The sequence below is a fragment of the Capsicum annuum genome, chromosome 9 (genome assembly GCF_002878395.1).
Source record: "Capsicum annuum cultivar UCD-10X-F1 chromosome 9, UCD10Xv1.1, whole genome shotgun sequence".
Classification (NCBI taxonomy): Eukaryota; Viridiplantae; Streptophyta; class Magnoliopsida; order Solanales; family Solanaceae; genus Capsicum; species Capsicum annuum.
This window is the reverse complement of record NC_061119.1, coordinates 124,936,215-124,961,217: the sequence shown is the minus strand read 5'-3', so window position 1 is coordinate 124,961,217 and position 25,003 is coordinate 124,936,215.

Below are 25,003 nucleotides of genomic sequence, written 5' to 3'. Positions count from 1 at the left end.
AGGAAATTAACAAAATACAGAGTGGAAGATAACTGAAATAAACTTAAATATGAATAGTAATGAAGTCACAGCTGATGCTGTCCAAAATACTCACTGAAACTGAAAACATGTCTAACTGTAAAGCCTCTAAATCATGACTAGCTATTGGGACAGGTCCCTAACTAACTCTAACTGATTGAAATAATATAAAATACTAGAAATAAATAAATGATATCTAGTCCTCAATTGATAATGACTTACTAAGGATGCAGTCGAGTGGAAAAGAAATGTGGTAAGTGCGGTCAGGGTACTGATAGTTTGAGCCTATATTATGAGACAATATAGCACAAAGAATTATGCGATCAGTACTTTGGATGTACTGATTATGTGAGATGGAATACACTAACTAGTATATAAACTAAACATAAATGCATTAACATGTAAACTGAATGCAAGACCAAGTATAGACATGTGCTGGATAGGCTAAATACTGAACAGTTGGTCAAGCAAACCTTAACTAAATATAAACCAAAACTGCATTGAGGACTATGGAGCTAACAATAAATGACATGCCCCGATCTGAGCTAAACAGGTCTAATATGTAACCCAGTTTGAAGGGTATTAGTACCTTTCCAAGGGTACCAATATTGGCTGGCGTGGATCCACTAAATTGATATCCCAAAGGACTAGGGTGTCCGTTCTCTATTGGTGGGTGACCTCTCATAACCTACACTGGCGCGGTAGTTCTGTAGGGACTTATACTAAAGGTCTCAGTCCTCAACTGGCAGGTGAGCACTCATCCCTGGGTTTACTCAGTGCTATGTACTACTTTTAACTGAACTGACACTGTTAACTGATAACTTCTTAACATGATCTGATAACTGATATATGCTCAACATGATAATATTCTGAATTTAGCAACATAAACTTAATCTGAATGGCTCATCACATGAAAACTGATGTATGCATGACTATATAGGTATCAAGTGTTCAAAACCCACTAACTTTGACTAATACAACTGAATATGATGACATTTATGGAGCATGGTAAAGTGGATTTCACAATTTAAAACCAACAAACTCAATAACTTTTCATGATAGGAAAATTCATGATTTTTAACATGGGGAAATCACTAATCTCAGTGAAAAAACACACTCATGATTTGGTTACACACATAAACTAAGGAGAGTAAGGAAACTCATATTTAACCTGGAACCTAATTCAAGGGAAGTGGAATTTTACTTGAAATTTAAGAGTTCTTGGGACTCAATGGGTAGAAGGGACCCATTGATGAAATCTATATACCTGAAGTGAATTTCTTGGGGAATTGCTTGGAACTTGTGCTTGAACTTGGTGAAACTTAGTTTGCTTTGGAGAAGAAGAGAATCACTTTTCTTACTAAGTGTAATGATTTTGGAGATTATGAATTGTTAGGGTAACTTTAATCCCTTAATAACTGATGTTGGAGTGCCCAAATGACGTGGGTTGGGATTAAAAGATGGGGATTTACCAAAAACCCCCTATTAAAATCATGTAGGGATTTCTGGTTCCAGTCGTCATGACTCACCCAATGACTGGTCATGAGTCGTGCTTTGAGTTGTGACTTGAGGCCCTAAGGTCTTGTGTCCTTTTTGTTAAGGTAACGATTCCCCTCCTAACGACTTATTAGGTATTATAATGAGTCGTTAGGAGTAGTTGTGACCTGAGACTCAATTTTTAGATTTCTTATTAGTGCGACAATAGGTCCACACAATGACTCGTTATGCCTCATAACGAGTCATGAACTGGACTCATTTTCACTGGGTCAAAATATGAGACCCTCACTAGAGTGACAACGACTCACACATAATGACTCATTATATCTGGTAATGATTCGTTGCTAGAGTCATTTTCACCGGTAGTTTTAAAGGCCCTTAGGAAATTTTTTGTATCTTTTTTGCCACAACATCGGATTAAGGCGAGACTAGTGGCATTGAAAAGCTAATTTAATGGCCTATCATTTGATGGGTCTAGATCTTGAAAATTTTGGGTATTACACTTACCTACTAGTAGGTTACAGTAGGTGCCATCATGACCTTAGAAATTGGGTTGTGATAAGTGCTTTGCCCTAATAACAATAATTTTAAGGATCATCAACATCTATTGCAACTAGATCCATATAAAACACCTTCAATGTATATCAGCATGGAATACAATAAACTCTGGCATATTTTTCACTTTATCTCATATCACAAATTAACCAAAGAGAAAAGATATAGTTAATTATGTAAAAACATTTTGTTATGATATATTAATTTACATTTATAATATAAAATAAAAAAAATTTAAGAAAAAGAAAAATTAAAATACATGTATTGAGCACTATAATAGTGTAAAGAATGCGAGGAAAAAAAGAGAGGAGAGTAACTAACGAAGTAGCATATCAAAAAATAAATTTCAAAGACAAGCTAGAACTGATGAGATTGAAGAAAGCGTAGAAATAAAGAAAAAACTAAAGAAATTCAAAAGTTAGATCACCAATGAGGTTAATGGATCTGAAATTGTGAAAGAACATAGAGTGAGCAAGATAATAGTATTATGGAACTTTTTCAATTAAAAAAAGCATCACTGACCTTCCCATGGAAATAAGTTGATGTCCATAAAGAAGGACAAAAAAGGGTTGAAATAAAAGAGATAGAAATAAAATTAGGTATCATGATTTAAGCCTACACCCTGACCATAACCAACATTTAGAACCATAAATATCCCAAGATAACCACTTGGCCTAGCATGAACATAAAATAGGTATTAAAAGATAATGCGGAAGCTAAAACATAGGCTGAACTTTTGTAATAAAATAAAATGAACTTTCATTAGCTGAGACATAGAGTTATTTGAAAACTGAATACAACTATCTAACTGCATATCTATAAAGCTCTACAAACATATTGAATACGGTTAGCTATAATAAGACCCCATGCTATGTTTACGTAAATAAAACTATCTACTAATTTATCTACTAGGTTGTGCCTTCCAAAAAGATGAAGGGCTCATTAATATTTTAAAAGATAAATCCTATTGTAGAGTCTGGTGATGCACCTAAATACCTAAATGCTGGGAGTTTCATTATATGATGTAGTTCCAAAAAGAGGAGTACGGTGTTACGACCTAAATTTTCATCAGTGGCACCCATACTATCCTCTAGTGGAAAAATCATCTAATCCAAATCTTCACCAAGTACTTGGCTATTTTTAAAAAATAATAGGCTCAAACTATAAAAAATAATGAACTCCATAAAATAGTAAGTCGATATAAAGTGCAAAAACAAATACCTATTACATATATCTCAAGGACCTAAAAGTCACGTACAAAAATTTCTAACCAAGAACTATTGTTTAATAAAATTATTAACAAATGTATCACTATCCAAAAGGATGAACACGATCTAATAAGAATGATCCATTGTTTCCTAAAGGTAGATGCTCACCCTTGGGTCAAAAGCTAGTGGTCATGTCCGGACCCAAACTATCGGATCGTGAAGGCACCTATTCTAATCTACCTAGATAAGAGAACCCCTTAACAACCCCTTAAGAAGTCAAAGGGAGGCATTTATTTAACAAAAATTACCAACTTTTATTACAATAGGTTACAAAACTACATGCAAAAAATACAGACTACCCTAAGATCTAGTCTAAACAGGTACAAGAGTAGCTAATAGATAAGTAGAACTAGACATAACTTTCACCATGAGTAAGAGAAATGGGAGTTCATAAGGAATCACTACTGCAACAATTATGAAACCAACACTAATTCCTACAAAAGATTATACCTCGAAAAGTGTATAGCAAGAGTAGTATCAGTACAACCACATGTACTGGTAAGCCTCATCAGTTGACCCAAATTATATTACATATATATAATATCAATATTCTAAAGAAAACATGCATTTTAATAGACGCATTAATCAACCTAGCTGATCCCTTTACCCATTATTAAACTTCAAGTTATGAACTCCGAGACACCATTTGTTCCATTTCTATTCTACTACCCCGACCCCCTAAGTCTGACCTTACGCCTAGGACTAATACCATTTCTAGGAAACAACTATATTAAGGATCATCGTACCCTGAGTCAAGATCCTTATTAAGGCACCTAACATACATGCAGAAGACCCATCTAGACAAGTAACCTGTCCATCGGTCCCCAAATATTAGGCCAGATTTAACCCATAACTACAGAAATCCTTACTCAACCTTAAACACATTTGCATTTCACAACTAAGACAAAACAACAAGTCAAGCAACAATAAGAATTAGTATTCAAGTTATAAGTAGTCAAGACAAACACCAAGTCAAGTCAAGTCAAACCAGTCAAGACCACTTAAATAATTATCAATACATAAAAACAAATACACCACATATAAATAGATTATTTGGTTTACTCATGGTACCATCAAACTCACTTGATCCTTGTACATACATGCTATGTGTGTCATAACCACCCTCTAGACATGACCTACAAGGGACAAATTCTGTCTATATACTTAAACCCCAAACGTAATGTCTACCAACCTTATTCCACTAATAAGTTGTGAGAATATCCCAAATACCAAGACATCCCACACCAATCAATAAAGTAGGTTAAATGTATATGACAAGGTAGAAATTATTTGACTTGACCACGCCAAACAACGTGCACTAACAAGCCACACTATCCGCATATAATACAAATTTGATTATACTACAATACCACCACCTACCATAGCATCTAGGTCTTAGACATGATACCTCACCTATTATTCCATTCTGAATGATGATATGAAATACCACCCTAGATTGTTTGAAAACACACCAACACCCTACATAGTATCATTACTTTTTGTAAAGGTTTAACTAAAAATGGGTAATTTTCCCTTTCACTGTTATTCCAAACTTTGAGTCCACAATAGTGGAATACCTAGCATATATAATAACCATAGCATAACATGATAATGTATACAAAATAGCCTATTTCCATACTTTATCCAAACTTCAACCAATTTTGGTAAACCTAAATCCATGCCCAAAGGCCTAAACATAAAATCTCCCAACCATCTATGTTATATTCATGCTCTCTAACTTGAATCTATACTACCCAAATAACCTTAGCTTACTTGAATGTCAACAAGTGGTAAGAAGGATAAACCAATGCAATTTCCCACCTTGTGCCAAGGTGATAGGCGTGTTACTCCTAAAAAAATCCATAGGTTTTGTCATGACCTAATTTACGAGTCATAATGGACCTACTAAATCCCACTAGTAGGTAAGAAAAATCATAACCCGAAGCTAAAGCAATGGGTTAATTTTTTGAAAAATGCCCAACATAGACGCAAAATCAACAACACAACATATAAATAATAAGGTAATTAAAATAGATAAAGATAGACAACATATATACTATAGCATGACCTGATAGATCAAGTACAAGAATATCTAGTAATAATAATAATAAAACAGCCCAAGTATCTAGAATAGTTAATAACATCTATCTCAAAATAAAAGATTAAACATATGAAGGTAGAAGGAAATGAGTAAATCCGACTCTAAGATCTCTTCTTATTTCCAGATATCAATACAGAATGAACATCTATCAACGATGGTAACTAGTACTCAGATCTGCACCAAAAAGGTGCAAAAATATAGTATGAGTACCAAAACCATAGGTACTCAGTAGGCATCATCGACCGGCTGATCTAAATTATGATATAAATATGATAAAATGTAAGATAACATAACTAAGTCAAGGTATAGACAAACCTGAAGTAACTCCAACATTACTGCACATAAACAAGTAAATAAACTAGAATAATTGAATAACATAAGATAAATCATCAACATAAGCAATCATAACTACAAAATTAGCTCCCATACGCCAATTAGTGCAGAAAAGTAAATAACCCATCGCAAGCCCCCATAATCCTGGAAGCTACAAACAAAATTTATCAACTCTCATAATACAATTAGAATTCCTCTGAGTCATGTCACACTATAACCATTGGATGTCCATATTCATTATTTTCTAATTAATCAACATTTATTAATTAACCATAATGTAACAACTAATCCACATGTATCAATAAATCACCTTTTATCAGCTAAACATCACTTATTAACTAATCTTCATATAGTAGCTAATCATCACTTATCAATTAGTCATTATTTACCAATTAACCAATATTTATCAACTAATAATTATTTCACTAGGATCTATTTATATCATACCACACTATAAGCATTTCCTCATTTTTGACTTAGCTAGATTGTTAATCTCACACCCAGTGTCATCATATCATAATAAGTATATCATCGTAGTATAATGTGTATATCTAGACTTTATTTGGTATGTATATTCAACAATATTCTTATAAATATCATCATAATTATGTTTCAATCTTTTCGAGCATATATATATCATCATAAATATCCATTGGCCTTGACGGGCATATAGGCATCATCATAAACATCCTTCAATCTAACCGAACATATATATATATATATCACCATATTCATTCTCCGGCCTTGTCCGGTATATGTATATCTTCATAATCATTCTCCAGCCTTTCCGGGCATATGTACAATTAATATCATCATTAATGTGGCCAATAGCATAATCAATAGAGTACTTAATAGCATAATCATGAACATAATATATTAACATGATCAATAATCATAATCAAAATCATGAGTTATACCATAAATAATAGCATGATTGCTAATATAGTATATAAGCATGATCTTTGGCATAATCAATAGGATAATCGCTAATATAATCAATAAGCATGCTCTTTAGCATAATTCATAACGTATTCGCCAGTATAGTCATTAAACATAACCTCTAACATAATCAACATGTACTATCAAACATAGGCAATAACTTATGAATAGCCTAATTAATGGCTTATCATAGCATAATAGATAGCTTATCCTTTGTATAATCGATAGCTTATCAATAGATTGATTATTAGCTAATCCATGTCTTAATATATAACTTATTCATAGCATATTAGATTTTGCATGCAAGGTATTGAAATAGTAGATAGTGCACGTAAGTCTACTAAGTTGAGAAGCCAAGGGGAACATAGGCCTAGTGTCCGTCTTAGATTGTTTATAACCAAAAACAACCAAGCCTTGTTACTTTAGCTAGTTACTACAAATCTCCCCTTTTTACTTTTCTACATTGCCTGGTGATTTCAACAAGTTCGAGATAGATTTTTGGCCTATTCCTTGTGGCATTGACCCTAACCTAGTTAGGTTACTATATTTTGAAAGTGACCGCTTTATCCTTATAAGGAGGGATAGTTTGGGAGTTATAAAATTTTTGCATCGTTGTCGGGGATATAGTCTCAGAATTCTTGATTGAAGTTGTTGGAGTTATTGGGTTTTATTTTCTTTACTTTGTTTATTTTGTTTCCTACTCTTCTTGAGATAACAGCCTGGCCACAAGAAGTGTGGAGTGATGATGACTCCTTATTTATTGATTCTTTTCCTTTTGATATGGTGTATTATTGTAAAAGTGTGGTAAATTTAGCATGTGAACACAAGGATAGCCTGTTGAAAACAGTAACACACCTTGTCCATAACAATTATAAGCTTATTTAAGAGGTTAATAGGTTTGGCTTGAATATTTACCACCAATAAGTAGAATTAGATACAAAAGTTGCTGTGGGTAATGCCCAACAACCTAGTTATGGGTTGTGCTAGACTAAAGGAATTTTGAAAAGCCAACTTGAGGAGCTGAAAGTGGAGGAGTTTAAACTTGATCATGCTCTTATAGATAGTGCGACTCTTTAAGAGAGCATACTCTAGTTACGTGAGGACGTAAAAAAGACTACAAATCCCGATTTAGGGCATATTGGACCTCATTCGAAGCATTTTACCATATTGTATTTGGATATATGGATCTTGGTTGAGCCATCTGAGCCTGAAAAAGAGTGCAAGAAGGAGGAAACATATGTCTATATTCTTGAATTTGCTGAGCCTAAATCAAAGAATTACATTAGTCACGTAAGGGCCAAGAAGTACAACATGCCACATATATTTCTTGGGTCCTTTATTTTTATACCTCCCCCCATGAGAATAATTGGAAAGAAAAAACAATTAGGGGTGAAGTTTATGAGTTCAAAGTGGTAAGAGAAATTTGAAGGCAAACTATTGGGCTACCTTGATGAAGTTTGAATAATCAAGGTACCCATGGGCTAGTTGGGGAAGTCTAAGTACCCAACCAAGTCCTGTCATGCCACAACTTGAAATCAAACACTTCTTAGGAGGCAGCCTAAGGTATTTTATTATTTTGTATTTGTGTTCGTGATTGACGTCAGATCTCTGTACCTAACTCTCTTGTTTTGTAGAGGTTTGATGCACTGGGGACAATGCATGATTTTAAGTTAGGGGTGGGGCTGCTTGTGGATATTGATGTCCTCTTGAGGTTTTTGTTACCGTGCCTCTTTTTCTCGAAGACTTGTTCCTAGAAGAGCCGACATGTTTAGGCGTATTGTATTTTTTTTCATGATGTTTGTTGTTAACTAGGAGAAAAATAAGTATCTAGGGCAGTTAATATATTTTTATTGTTAATACCTCTCTAATTATCTATTTTTGAACCGTGTAATATATATATGTGCATGAATATTGTGGATCTTCTTATGGCATTAGAATTACGGATATGATAATCATTGCTAACAATCGCATGAACTGAATAGGTAGCAGCTTATAATGTGACTCTGTGCCATGTGTGTGTGAGATACTACTTAGTTTTATTTATGTGTTGAATTTAGAACTTGCCCGATTAGTCTTGACTAGGTTGTTGGATAGTTGGTTAGGAAAGGATCATAGGACATTTTTGATTCTAGTCTACTTTGCCTACATGACCATTCATGTGTGAATTATATCCCTTGATCCTTGTTTTGAGCCTTATAGCCTATTTTTTTATTTTCAGTTTTCACTTTTCCATTTGTGTTAAAATGAACCTATTTTGGCCCTGGTCGTTCTTGGACATTGTGCATCTCAACTCAGGCAAATCGCCTAAGTTAAGGGTGGATATCGTAGGGGTGCATAATGTAAAGTAGGTGTGAAGAAGAGAGAAATAAAAGAAAAAGAAAGTAGGGTGGGGTGTGGTAGCAAAATAAGAAAAAAAAATTAAAAATTATGAAAATTGCAAAAAAGAAAGAATAAAGAAACCACACCCATCCTGAATGTGCATAAAAGAATAAATGGGAGAAATAAGGGTGGAATAAAAGGAAATTGGTTAATAGGTTAGAATCCAAGGTTAGTGTAGTGCCAAGGTGTCTTAGTCACTTTAAAAGTCCATATGTGTCATACCAGCCCCAAGCCTATATTACAAGCCGAGAAAAGTCCTATAGTGATCCTAACTTGACTGTCTGAAAGCTAAGATAAAGAAAATAAGGGCAATCCTATGGTATTTGACATGCATTGATTGAAACTTTTTTTGTGAGTATGAGTGTCTCTTGACCGTCCCTCAATTGACATGCTTGATTTCATATATAAGTGAGTGGGACTTCTTTAATGTGAGGGCACATAGTTTGTATTGCTAGATGCTTATTTGTTTGGTAGTATAACTTGTAAATTATCCATGGTTGTTTGTTGCTAACGTAAGTCCATATCTTGATTCCTTAGTGTCACATTGTTATGCTTCATTAATACACACAATTGGTTTTAAAATGTTGAACTTAACTTAAAGAGGGTAAGGATTTTGAGATAAAATAGATGATGGACTGCCATAGGTATCTTAGGTTTCTCTTGGTTAAGCATTGTCGTATTATTTTGTTGCCCGAGGACATGCAACGTTCTAAGTTGAGTATGTTGATGTGAAATAGAAATATGGAACTTTCGATGCTTTAAACTATGAGAATATGTATATACTTATGGCTATTTAGTTGGATTCAAGGTGTTTTGGAGTGTTTTACACGAAATAATGTTTTGGATGCTAATTTCGTAAAGAAAGGAAAAAAGGTGTTTGTGGCTACTTTTTGGTGAAATTAAGGATGTTTGGGACACTTTATAACTTGTTCAAGATCAAATCATGTTCGAGAATTGAAGAAGAGCTAAAAATATGACTCCTGGCACTTAGTCAACCTACCGACCACATGTAGGATCTAATGACCACAATTAGGCAAAGCAAGTACAAAAAGTCCAAAATCCCGAGATCTGAACTTACTGGATTTTTTCATCCGCTACCCGCGCCCTGTAGCTGTGCCTAGGTTCAGGACTGTAGGTAGTACCTATACCCAAGATCATTCTAAGGGTGCAGACAACATGTGGCTGCCGACAGTGATTTTCCCGGATCATTCTGGAATCATTTCCTAGGGTTTCTATGGATCCTAATTACACTCCTATAATGCTTTTAAGTCCTATTATGTATGGGCATTAGGTTTTCATATTTTAGTTAGGATTTGAACTCTAGTGTTTCTTGTAACTTATAAATACCCTTTAGGCTTTGTATTCATAAATTTATACATTTACATATCCAGGGGTAGGCCCTTAGGGGCTATCTTATACTCTCATTGTTCCTGGTTTGTTTTTGGTTTGTTATTCAATTTAAGACTTTTCTATTTCTTCTTTCATTATTGTGAGATTGATTTTTTAATTTTATTTGTGGATTCCATGATTGATCTCATAACTATGAGCGACTAATTCCTTTAGCTAGGGTTGTGGGAACCCTGGCGGATTAACGAGGTAAAGAAAGTGCCAAATGGTTCTAGATTAAGATTCTTGCATGTATTGGGTTTTCTTCATTCTTATTGATTTCTTAATGGTGGCGAACATTAAGATCCCGCCTAGATTACTACTACTTACTCCAAAAGAGGAGTAGTGACTAGGTATACAAGATCACAACAGTAATTTGAAGATTAACGGTCGAACCATTCTACTAGGAATCATCTAAGTAAGATCATTAACTATCATCTAATAACAAGAAACCCAAAAGGTAATAGTTAACTAGGATCCAAAATAAGGGTTAGTAAGACGACACCCTGAGACTCAAAAGAAATAGGGTGAAATCCATCTGCTTGTCCAAAAGACTATTAATGGTACATAACTTATCAGATTCTGCATGTAAGGTATTGGAATAGTTCGATAGTGCACGCTAAGTCTACTAAGTTGAGAAGCCAAGGAGAACACAAGACCAGTGTTCATATTAGATTGTTTACAACTGAAAGAAACCAAGCGTTATTACTTTTAGCTAGTTACTACAAATCCCCCCTTTTTTTTTCGCACTGCCTTGTGATTTTGATAAGTTCGAGATAGATTTCCTACCTATTCTCCGTGGGATCGACCCCAACCTAGTTGGGTTACTACATTTTGATAGCGATTGATTTATCTTTCTAAGGAGGGGTAGTTTGAGCATTTTCACTCATCAATAACCTAAGTTTAATCAATAACTCATTCATGGCATACTCGTTAAGCATTACCTTCAATGTCATCCATAGATGTACACAAACGTATCAAAGGGTCTTCAATAACTATCATAAGTCTTGGCCTAAGGTAGGTCAAAGAGCCCACTTATAAATCCTAGAAATAATTAACCAAGCAATGTCTACCTCGGACTAGGCTACAGGAACCTAAATCCACTACTAGGTATTGAACAAGTCACAACAAGTCCTAGGATATCAATTCCTCTTAATAAAGAGTAAGTCCCTTCCGCCTAATATATTGGTAATTTAGGTAAGTTTTATACTAGACTCAAGTGACCAAGGAAATCTTCTCATTATTTTAGTAAATAAAGCATTTCCGATCTAAACATAAACCTACAAGTTCAACTTCACCTAAGGTATGATTAACTAGGGTAATTATGCCCAAAATGGTATCCAAAATAGCCTAATTGGTCCAACTAACCAAAGTATTGCAATATAGCACACCAACACCTAAAACCTATCCTAAATTTAGCACAATATCATAAACATACTACGAATTAGCTCAATCTAACAAGGGGTAAAACCTAGCCTACCTAGATGCCGAACAAAGCTTACAAGATATGCTAAGTCACTGCTTTTCCCTTCCAAAAAGCTTTTGCTAGATAAAAAGCTATCAAATCACATTCTACTCATCAATACATGAATAATGATATCTATATTATACTATTTTGATTTGGGTTCAAAATCACATCAAAATCCCATGTGGGTCCTATTTATGAAAAATCATATTTCCAAAACCAACCCAATGTTTCTACATGTTCAAGGAAGAATTACCTTAAAAATGAGTGAATTCCGAGCTAATTTGGGGCTAAAGTAAAGCCTCTGAGGTTTTGGGATTTTTGAACAAGAAATGGAAATTTCTACTATGAAAAGGGTGAAATCCTACCACAAATTGGAAGATAATCGCATAAACAAGTATAGACAAACTCCCAAATCACCCACAACCTCCAATTTTAAGCTATCTCTCTAATTAGGGTTTTAGCTCTCTTGGAATGGATGAAGAATGGGAAAAATCATGTAAAGTGGGTCTGTTTATACCCATACCAAGTGCTCGGGTCTTGCTATCATGACCCAATGTTCACGATCGCGGTATATTGGGGCTGTCCAAGTAAATCGCATCTTAAGTGACGCCCAAGATACACCTCCACTCTAAAGATGAAATGGTTGCTTCCAAACATAGTAACCCAACAAAGATTGGGGTCGAGTCCTAAGGGAATATGTGGAATCGTGGATCTTAGTAGTTGTAATCAATGGGCAGAACTGAAAAAGTAAATAGGGGTTTTTGAATAGCAATATTGAACAAGTGGCAAATATCTACATCGGTTATAATCAATCATAGGTGAACACTGGGATTATGTTCCCTCTGGTATCTCAACTTCGTAGACTTATCGTGTTTTGTTGAACCAACCCGATACCTTGCATGTAGAATCGATAAGTTATATCCTTTCTATAGTCTTTTGGACGAGCAATAGGATTTCACCTTTTACCTTTTGAGTCTTAGGATGCCGCCTTACTAACACTTATATTGATCCCTATTTGCTATTACCTTTTAAGTCTCTAGTTATTAAATGAAGCTAACCATCTTACTTAGATAAAACCTTGTAGCGTGGATCAACAATTAAACTCCAAATTACGATTGTCATTATCATTTCCTAGTCGCTACTCCTCTTTTAGAGTAAGTAGTAATAATCTAGGCAGGTTCCTGATGTTTTCAACCACTAAGATAACTATTAAAGTGATGATAATATTATACATGCATGGGTATCGATTCAGAACAACAATAGCACTTCCCCTACTTTGTCAATCCACCAAGGTTTCCACAACCCTAGCTAAGGGTTTTAGCCGCTCGTGCTTGTGAAGTAATCAACAACATTCATGATTGAAAGTATAAGATGAAATTACAATAATCAAAAGTAAAAACCCAAACACATAGCTGAATTAATCAAGCAAAATATATATAAGAGAATTCCAAGACCAAAATCGAATCTCGAAATCAAAATATGTTTGTGAGTATCAAGAGTGCGTAACTACTACTAAAAACACATAGAAGGTTATAGTATATGAGAAAACCCTAAAATCAAAGCCTGAATGAAATCAAAGAAAAAAGGGTCGGTGGCTACATGTGGTCTCCACATGCGGCCTAGCCTTGGGCGCATGTGGTACTTGCGACCTGAGGCTGGGCGCATGTGGCAACCACATGTTCCCAGACCAAAAATTCCTGTAGGTCTGCTCTTGGGATTTTGGACTTTTGACACATATTTTTCCCACATGCGGTTTACATTTGCTTTATGCAGTCCACATGTTGACTTAGCAAGTGCTAGAAGTTATTTTTTAGCTCTTCTTCAATTCCCGCACATGTTTTGGTCATGAACCATCCATAAAGTGTCATAAACACCAATTATTGATCACATAAGTAGCCAAAGCACCCTTTTCCTCCTTTTCACAAACTTAGAATATAAAATCTTATTTTCTACAAAATATACACAAAATGCATCATATATAACAAAACAACCTTAAAAACTTGCATATTTTCATAATTTTAATCATCGAAAGTGCTATATTTCTATAGCACATAAATACCCTTAACTTAGAATGTTTGCATGTCCTCAAGCAACAAAACACAACAAAATAAAAGAAAACAACACACGACACTTAACTAGGAGATTCTAAGATATTCAAGGTAGTCAATCAATACTTTATGCTTAAATCACAATACCCCCTCCTATTTCCCTTTTCAAAACTAACTGTGTATAAAAATGAAGCATAGCAATGTGACATAATGGGATCAAGGTATGACATTACATTAGAAACAAACAACTATACACTATCGATACAAACCATGTGACCTCACATTAAAGAAGTCCCACTCACTCTTATATAAAATCAAGCATGTCAAGAAGGGATGGCAAGAGACACTCACACTCATAAGAGAAGTTTCAATCAATGTGCAATCAAATAACATTAGCTTGCCCTTATTTTCTTTACCTTAGCATTCAGACAGTCAAGTTAGGATCACTATAGGACTTTTCTCAGCTTATAATGTAGGACTGGGGATGGTATGGTACATCTGGACATATTAAATGACTAAGACTCTTTGACGCTACACTAACCTTGGGGTCTCACTTATTAACTAATTTCCATTTTATTCCACCCTAATTTCTCCCTTTTTATTTTAAAGCACATTCAGGTTGGGTGTGGTCTTTTATTCTTTATTTTCACTTTTTTTTTCACAATTTTTCTTTTTCTTTTTCTTTTTTAGCTTTTTCTACCACACCCAACCCTACTTTTTTTTTTTATTTTTCCTTCTTCATATCCACTTTACATCACGCACCCCTATGATCACCACCCTTAAATTATGCAATTTGCCTGAGTTAAGATGCACAATGTCCAAGGAGGACCATGGCAAAAATAGGTTCATTGTAACACAAAATGAGAAGGTGACAGGTGAAAATAAGAAAAATCAGCTATAAGGCTTAAACTTAGGGATCAAGAGATACAATTCATGCATGGAAGATCATTCAGGCTAAAAGTGGACTAAAATAAAAAATGGTCTATGATCCTTTCCTAACCGACTATCCTTCAATCTAGGAAAGACAACCGGGTATGTTTTGAATTCAATACACAAAGGGAACTAAGTAGAATCTCACACACACATAGCACATAGTCAATATTACAAACTATTACTTATCTGATTTATGCAATTGTTAGTAAGTGATTGTCATGACCCTAATACTAATGCTATAACAAGATCCATAATGTTCACACATATATACATTCACACAGTTCTGAAGCAAAATTTTGGAGGGGTATCATTTTTCTAAAAAATTAATAAAAACATGACTACTGCCCTAAATACTTAAAAATCTCCATTACATAATACGACACAAATTAACCTAGACATTTTGGTTCTACAACTATATTGCGATTGACAAGAAAAGAAGCATGGCAACAAAAACCATCGATGACTATGGAATACCCCACCCCCAACTATAAACTAAATACTGTCCTCAATATACTAAAATAATACAAAATAAAAAGAATTGAGACCATACCCGAGACACACTAAACGTCCCCATCATGAGTATCCCCAGATGGGGGAATATCAACTAGCGAAGGCGGTAGTGGTGGTGGTGTACTACTAGAAGATGCACCCGCTGCTATCGCTGATGCCATTACCTATTAACGACTATGGAATCCATCAAGTTATGTCTAGCCTTTTTAACAGCCTATCATATAGCATATCAAGATCCAACAAGTCGTCTATATGACCTCTCTTGTCTTCAACTATAGGGACCTTCTCATCATCCTTTATAAGGAAATCAAAATATCTAGGTATGTACGGAGGTGCTATCTAGACCACTGGGGGTATAACTGAAGGAGTGGCAACTACCTAGATCTCTGTGAGAGAGCATACCTCTTCTTTCAATATGTCTATCTCATCCCTTATATGGGCTAGATACAGAACCTCTATCTTTATAAATCAAACTGTTACCCATCTCTCAAACTTATCAAGATATGCTAGTAAGTTAGCCCATAGCTTAGATAGGGCAACTCTTCATGTAACCTTCTATCTAGCCTCTGTACTCTTGAATCTAGTTCAAACCCCTAAATGTATATGCTCATATAGAGTAGTCATATCTATCTTAATGACCCACAATCAAGCATTAGTGGACCTATGACTATATACTAACCTTTGAAAGAAACCTCAAGATATACTAATCATACTTGTAGCAGGAGTTGTAATATATGGCTGAGTAGTCTCTAAAAATATACCAACTGGCTCTAAAGTTGAAGCTGGGGTTGATGAAGAACTGGCTGGTGTCCCCTTGCCCTGAGTATTCATATCTGGTCCTTTCTCTACTCCCCTATATCTATATCAACACTAACTTCTACACAGCCTCCATGTGCATCAGCAAACTCTGTGGAAACTGATGGGCCCTCAGTTTGGGATCAAGGTACTTTTATAAGCTTACTAGATCTCCTGAGAAGGCCAGATATTCTAGATCTTTCATACTTTTTATCTACACAGTAGCTATCATAAGTACCTTATAATCTACTCCCGATATCTTAGGTACAACAGCCTCATCACATAACCTTTGAATCAGGCAGGGGAATGACATATTCGTCGTCTTCCCAAATGCGCTATCATGGATCTCATACCAGAGAATGGATACAAAGTCAATAACATATTCTGGTATAAAACTAGAAACCAAGAATGCTCTCTCCCAAGTCAACACCTTATCTAAAGCAGTAGGGAATAGTTAGTATCAAATGAGCAACCTCTAAAAATTAGAATCAAAGGTTAACAAACCCTTTTTTATCATGCCATGACTCTAGATCCATGGGGTCTCATCAGCCAAAAGTAAAATATAGCTGGCCATCCAACTAGCCATCTCAACTCTCTCTCCTCTATACTCAGCCTCTTACATAATGTGTTGATCTCATGTGACTCTTAGTCTGTAGGAGTTAATAATCTGGAATAAAATTGACCCGATGGATAGTCTCTATTGAAAGATCAACCCTGACTGCCCTTACAAAAGTCTCATCAAGCTGTGGATGCTCTATGTATCTCATCAAGCTTAGATATATATGCATAGGAAGAACTACTATAGTATGTATGATGCATAAAACTCACGTACCATAGCCGAGCTATAAGAATCGAGTGGTCTAGTCATCCACTCTATCTAGCAACGATCAAATAAAGCCCAAAACTATGGCACTCTGCTAAGCCTAGATATATCAATATAGTGCTCCTTATAAATAAGCCTCTTAGGCCTGCCTGCCTTCGAAATGTGACTGTCTATATCATAACTCTCCTAAACCCCCTACACACCACCTCCGATTTTCTTCCCCAAGAGGTGCCTCATGGGTAGCTTGCTCTGTACCTTTATTAGACTAGGTACATCTGACTACTGTACATAAGTGGCAGTACCTTATTGAGACTGTGGTACTGCTGATGAATCCTCTTTTTTTACATCCTCAGATGAATCTTAGGACCCTTCCTCAAACTAGGGGTCCTGAGCTAATCTTTGTGAAGCTGACTAAGAATCTACTACATCCTTATCATCATGATCACTAGGTGGGGAAGTATGTAAAGGTGATCTCTGTGCTAACTTCATCCTCGATCGAGCTATATGAGCCTTTACAATCTAGACAATCTGAGAAGCCTCAGCTTGAGACCTAAGCTGAGTAAAAATTGGCTGTCTACCCCACTATAACTGATCAGGTAGTGGCTGCCACATAGTGCTAAATATAATAGTCTTACCTTCCTGGTGCACCTGTCCTCTAGTGTAATACCCTATACTTTTCTTAGCTCAGTTCAGCTTATAGTGCTTGTATAAGAGGCTTAGAACCTAAAAATTCCACTAAGTGTTGGAGACTTAGTCTTATTTTTGGTATGTTAACTCTGAGGATTTTTAAACTGGCCTTCTTGACCTTGAGGTGTAAGTTTTTGAGTTAATTCATGTTCAGCGGTGTAAGGAGCTTGTCTCGGGGATGTTTTGAATTTTTTGGATGAGGATTAGGGCATGTTTGGATTTTATTTCTAGCACCTCGCAGCTATAGTGGTGCATCATGGTGGGTATTGCGATAAGGCCCTTGGTGCATTGCGGTGCTCCTCCAAAATGTGTTCTAATTATAAATTTAAACATATGAGGGGCAGTTGCATCTTTTTCCCTCAATCCAAGTCATCATAACCCGACTTATATCAGAAATTTGGGCGTTATTTTCCCATTCTTCTTTAATTTTCTATCAAAGAAACCCTAACCCTCTCCCAATAATATCAAATTCAATTACATTCTTTTCAAGAAAAATCAAGAATTCAAGTCTCCTAATCCAAGAACTTCAAGAAAACTTTCAAGACTGTGTTTCCCTTTCAAGCTTAAGGATTTAAGGTATGTGTGATGTTCATCCATGGTTTTCTTTCACCATGGAGTCTAAGAATCCCTTTTTAAATGTTAAATTATGAGTTTTCCATGTTTTAAATTAGTTATCTCCATGAATTACTTATTATTTTGATTTGAAGTTAAGATTACAATTGTCTTCAATTGGAATGAATTATAATATGTTTTGGATGTTGAAGATTCCATGTCATGTTCATGCAATTTATGATAAACCATAAATTTATGATTTTTTCTTGTAATCATACTATCTCATCATGTTTAAAATCATCCTTATGTTAAAGTCTTAATCTCCATGTGTTTGATGAAATGCGAAATAGAATAATTTTGTAGAATGATTCCCCATTATGGTTTTTCGAAGTTTTTACATGCCTTTGTTGTTATTTACATTCAATGCTGAGGGTTATGAATACCCGATGTTTCCATAGTTTTAGTATTTTTAGAATGGCTTTTGATAAACCATGAGCATTGTCTTCTAGTTAGTTACCATGATCAGTTGTATTGCTCAATTAAGCTTAGCTCAGTCCAATAATCAGTGTCAATTCAGATGGGAGTAGGATTTAGCACTGAGAGAACCAAGGGATGGGGGATTACCCATCAGTTAGAACTGGGTCCTTAGAAATATATCCTAAGTTCCAAAACTACATAGCCAGCGTAGGTTTATGAGGGTTCACTTGCCAGTGCAGGACTGATATGATGTAACCCGCCAGTTTAGGACTGACATTCTCTTAGGGGTTACCCACCAATTTAGGATTGACTCCCTAGTCCTTTGGGACACCAATTGAGTGGATCCACACAACAAGTGTTAGTACCCGTGGCACAGTACTGACACCCTTCCAACTAGGGTTACAAGTTAGACCCAACTTAGCTCAGATTGGGGCATGTCAGTTAGATAATACCTCCCACGTCTCAGTTTAGTATTCATTACATAATTCAGTTCATATTTTCTTGCCCATAGCATACAATTTATCAGTTATTTAGTTACCAAATTTTCGTATTTCAGTTTAGAGACTATTTCAGTATTATGTTATATGCTTGGTCATGTATTCTTAGATTTTATAGCTTTCACTTATTTATGCATCAATTATCTCATGCTATTCATCCTGTCAGTATCTCATGCATAGTTATCCCATGCATTATAGCCTAGCCTCATCTCATATACCAATACATTCAAAGTACTGACCGCATACTTTATTTATGCTATGATGTCTTATATCATAGGTTCGGATGCGCAGTTTCCTAATCGTGCTTAGATAGTTCAGCTTATCAAAAGTAACAATTATGGTGAATCCTCATATGTTGAGGACCTGTTATCTTATTTCAATATTTTTGCATTTTTTTGTTAGTTCAGTTTGGAGTTAGTTGGGGCCTGTCCCATTAACTCTTTAGTCAGTTTAAAGGCTATCAGACTTTTTTAGTCATTCAAACAGTAGTCAGTTCACCAATTAAGTTGTTTTATCAAACTTTTAAATATGTCATCAGGCGTTCAGATTTATGATTTAAATCATAGATTATTAGTATTTAAACCTTATGGATGTATTTAGTTATTTTTCATACATGTTCATTATTAGTATATTATTCAATACTCACAGCAGGTACCAGACCATGGGTTAGCTTATGGTCACTACTTACCATAAGCACCATTGTTGCGAATAGGGGGTAGCCTCGGGTTGTGACAAAACTTGGTATAAGATCCTAAGGTTTTATAGTTTTCTAGAAAGTCTAAAAGACGTATTGAGTAGAGTCTTATGTATGGGTGTGAAGCGTGCAACACTTATAGGGAGGAGTCTACAAGACGTCTTAGGAAAATTTTCCCTTCTTTCAATATTCATGTCGTCCGAGTGAGCATGAGATCTATTTAAACTCTTTTTATAATCCATTCTTTATTCCTTTATAGAAAATGACTCCCAGAAAGAATAATGAAAGAAGAAATGGAAATTAGTCCGCACCTCCGCCTATTCAGGAAGATCACCTGAACGAGCATGTATCTCACACTGAGTTCAAAGCTGTATTCACTACCTTATCCCACTCAGTAGCTATTCAAAATAATTAGTAGGCTGCTACCCTAACCAACCCAGTCGCTAACATAATTACAGCTAGGATTTCGGACTTTACCTGAATAAACCCTCCTTTGTTTTTGGGATCTAAGTCTGTTAAGGATCCATAAGAATTTATTGATATGGTTTAGAAGGTGACTGATATTATGGGTGTCACCTCAAGTGAAAGTGCAGATTTGGCTTCTTACCAGTTGTAGGATATAGCTCACACCTGATTTAAGTAGTGGAAGGAGGATAGAGGTGTTGAGGCAGGGCCTATAGAGTGGGAGAAGTTTGCCATAACCTTCTTAGATAGGTTCTTTCCTTTAGAGTTAAAAGAATCTAAGGTGTTGGAGTTTATTATTTGAAGCAGGGTAATATGAGTGTGAAGGAATACTCTCTTAAGTTTACTCAGTTAGCGAGGTATGCTTCTTCAATGGTGGCTGATAATAGATCTAGAATAAGTAAGTTTGTTTTTGGTGTAGCTGATAGTGTGGTCAAGAAGTGTAGAACTGCTATGTTGATTAAAGAGATAGACATATCTAGGCTGATGGTCCATGCTCAGCAGATTGAGGAGTAAAAACTTAAGGAGAAAGTGACAGAATAAAAGGGCCAGAACAGGTAGCTTTAATTTTTCTCAGCCTAGGTCAGAGCCTGGTAACCGTTCTTAGTTCTATCAGAAGTCTTGATCCCTAATTCTATCTTTATCTAGTACGATAGTGCCAAAGTTCTGGAATAACAATTGGGATAGAGCGCCAGGCTCTAAATCTCAGGGTAGTCTAAACAGTGGTCATACTAACCCTCTTTGATAGAAGTGTGGTAGAAATCCTCAGGGTATGTGATAGTAGTGATGTGTATTTTAGGTGTGGAAATCTAGGCTACAGGGTCAGAGAGTGTCTAATAGTTGCTCATAGGGGAAAGGATTTACGCCAGCAGGGCCAGTCCAATCTATCATCAGCTTTAGCAGGTTACCCAACTCAGTAGGGATCTACTTCCAGTGCCACTAGTGGACAACGCCAGAATAGGCTATATGCACTTCATTCCTAACAGGATCAAGAAAGTTCTCCTGATATGGTTACTAGTATGTTACAAGTCTTTCATCTTTATGTTTTTACTTTATTAGACCCCGGGGCTTTGCTCTTCTTTGTAACCCCCTATATAGCTGTTAATTTTGTTGTAAGTCCCAAATCTTTAGTAGAACCTTTCTCAGTATCTACTCCACTAGGTGTCTCCATTGTATCCAGACAGGTATACAAAAACTGTACTATCATAATATCCTAGAAAGTCACCTAAGTTAACCCTGTGGTGTTAGAGATGACTGATTTTAATGTCATTCTTGGCATAAATTGGCTCCTCTTGTATTATGCCTCAATTGATTGTAGAAATAGAGTTGTTCAGTTTCAGTTCCCTAATAAACCAGTCATTGAATAAAGGGGTAGTACTTCAGTGCTTAGGGGACAAATTATTTCATATCTTAAGGAAAGAAAAATAATTTCCAAGGTTTGTGTTTACCATTTTGTTGAAATCATAGAATCTAGTTCTGAGACTCTAATTCTCGAGTCAGTTTCAGTAGTAAGGGAATTTCTAGATCTGTTCCCCGTAGATCTTCCTGAAAGTCCTCCTGAAAGAGAAATTGACTTCAAAATAGATCTCCATCCAGATACCCAACCTATCTCTATTTTGCCTTACAGAATGGATCTAGCTGAGCTAAAAGAGTTAAAAGAGCAGTTAAAAGATATCTTAGATAAGGAATTCATCAGTCACATTATGTCCCCATGGGGTGCTCCAGTCTTTTTTGTGCGTAAGAAAGACAGTTCTCTCAGAATATGTATGAATTATCGTCAGTTGAACTACGTCAAAATTAAGAATAAGTATCCAGTCCCTAGGATTGGTGACTTGTTCGACCAAGTTTAGGGTGCTAGTTATTTCTCTAAGACAGACCTTAGATCCGGCTATCATCAGCTCAGATTTAGAGAATGTGACATTCAAAAAATAGCTTTCAGAACTCGATATGGTCACTTCAAATTTCTTTTTATGTCTTTTGGACTAATGAATGCCCCAGTAGCTTTTATAGAATTGATGAATAGAGTGTTCAAATAGTACTTGGACATGTTTATTGTAGTCTTCATTGATGATATAATCGTCTATTCCCGTAGTGAAATTAATCATGCAGACTATCTCAGAATTATATTGCAGACTCTTAGAACCCATCAGTTGTTTGCCCAATTCAGTAAGTACAAGTTTTGGATAAAATTAGTAGATTTTCTTGGCCATATTATTCTCGGTGATGGCATTAGAGTTGACCCATAAAACACCAAAGTAGTGAGAAACTGGCCCATACCCATCTCTCTATTAGATATAAGGAGTTTCTTGGGTTTGGCTGGCTATTATAGGCAGTTTATTGAACGATTTTTGTCCATTGCATTCCCCATGTATCGATTGACTCAGAAGAAAGTCAAGTTTTAGTGTTCAGATTCTTGCAAGAAGAGTTTTCAGGAGTTGAAGACTCGACTTACCTCAGCCCAGTCTTGACTTGGATAGATGCTTCAGATGGGTTCATTGTTTAATATGATGCTTCTTGAGTTGGCCTTGGTTGTGTGTTGATGCAGAGAGGTAAGTTCATAGCCTATGCCTCTAGATATCTTAAACCCCACGAAATAAATTACCCTATCCATGATCTTGAGTTGGCAGTAATAGTTTTTACCTTGAAAATTTAGAGGCACTATTTGTATGGGGTTCATGTTGATGTGTTCATAGATCATAAAAGTTTGCAGTATGTATTTTCACAAAAAGATTTAAATCTTTATCAGAGAAAGTAGTTAGAGTTATTGAAGGATTATGATATGAGTGTGTTGTATTATCTGGGCAAGGCAAATATAGTGGCAGATGCCCTTAGTAGATTGTCTATGGGTAGTGTTGCTCATGTTGAGAATGATAACAAGAGGTTAGTTTAAGAGGTTCACCAGCTTGCTAGATTAGGTGTTTTGTTAGTTGATTCAACTGAAGTTAGTGTATGGGTTCAGAATAGTTTGAAATCTTCTTTTCTTGATAAAGTGAAGGAGAAGCAAGATAGGAATTCTAGTTTGGTTAAGCTGAAGGAATCAGTTAGAGATCAGAAAGTAAAGGTTTTCTCCCAAGGGAGAGATGGTGTGTTGCATTATTAGGGTAGGCTGTATGTGCTGTGTGTTAATGGTTTGAGATAATAGATTTTAGCTAAAGCATATGGTGTGCGTTGTTTTATTCACCCAGGATCCACTAAGATATACTGTGACTTACAGGAAATTTATTGGTGGAGTGGTATAAAGAGGGATATTGCAGAGTTTATAGCTAAGTATTCTAATTATCAGCAGGTTAAAGTTAAACACAAGAGGCCAAGTGGTACAATGCAGGAGCTCAGCATTCCTACTTGGAAGTGGTACAATATAGGAGTTCAATATTCCTACTTGGAAATGGGAAGAAGTGAACATAGATTTCGTGATGGGTTTGCCTCGTATGAGTCGTCAAAATGATTTGATATGGATTATTGTAGATAGAATTACCAAATCAGCCTATTTCTTGCCAGTTCATACTTCTTATTCATCAGAGGACTGTGCCAAGCTCTATATTAGAGAATTGGTTAGGTTGCATGGAGTCCCATTGTCTATTATTTCAGATAGAGGTACTCAGTTTACCTCTAACTTTTGAAAAGCTTTTTAGAAGGGTCTTGGTAACCAAGTTCATCTCTGTACAACTTTTCACCCCCAGACAGATGGTCAGGCAGAGAGGACTATTCAAACCCTAGATGATATGTTGAGGGTGTATGTTCTTGATTTTTAGGGTAGTTGGGATGATCACTTACCTTTGATCGAGTTTGCCTACAATAATAGTTATCACTCCAGTATTCAGATGGCTTCATTTGAGGCTCTCTATGGGAGAAGATGTAGATCTCCTATCGGTTGGTTTGAGGCAAGTGAGGCTGCTTTGGTAGGGTTAGATTCAGTGTTTAATATGATAGAGAAAGTTCAGTTGATTAGGGAGAGGCTTAAGACAGCCCAAAGCCGTCAGAAATCTTATGTAGATATGAGGAGAAGAGATCTTGAGTTTGAAATTAGGGATTTGGTGTAGTTGAAAATCTCGCCCATGAAGAGAGTGAAAAGATTTGGCAAGAAGGGGAAGCTTTGTCCCCGATATGTTGGCCCTTACAGGATTTTGAGTCATTTTGGAAAGATAGCTTTTGAGCCTGAGTTGCCTGCAGACTTGGCGTTAGTGCATCCAGTATTTCATGTTTCTCTGTTAAAGAAGTGTATTGGCAATCCAACTATTGTAGTCACTTTAGAAAGCACAGATTTCAGGATAGAATTTCTTATGAAGAAATACCAGATGAGATCCTTGATCATCAGATTCATAGATTAAGGAACAAAGAGGTTCCCTTGGTCAAAGTTCTTTAGAGGAATCAGTCCGTTGAGGGAGCCACTAGGGAAGTAGAAGAAGATATGCATACCAAGTACCCTCATCTTTTCTATGTAAATTCAGACTCAACCTAAGGTAATAGTTTTTCATTGATTGACTTTTTTCCATTATCAGTCCCATCTATATAATCATTCTCATGTCTTTGCATGCATTCACAAATTTAGTTCAGTTAGGTATTATATTTTAGGCTCAGTCA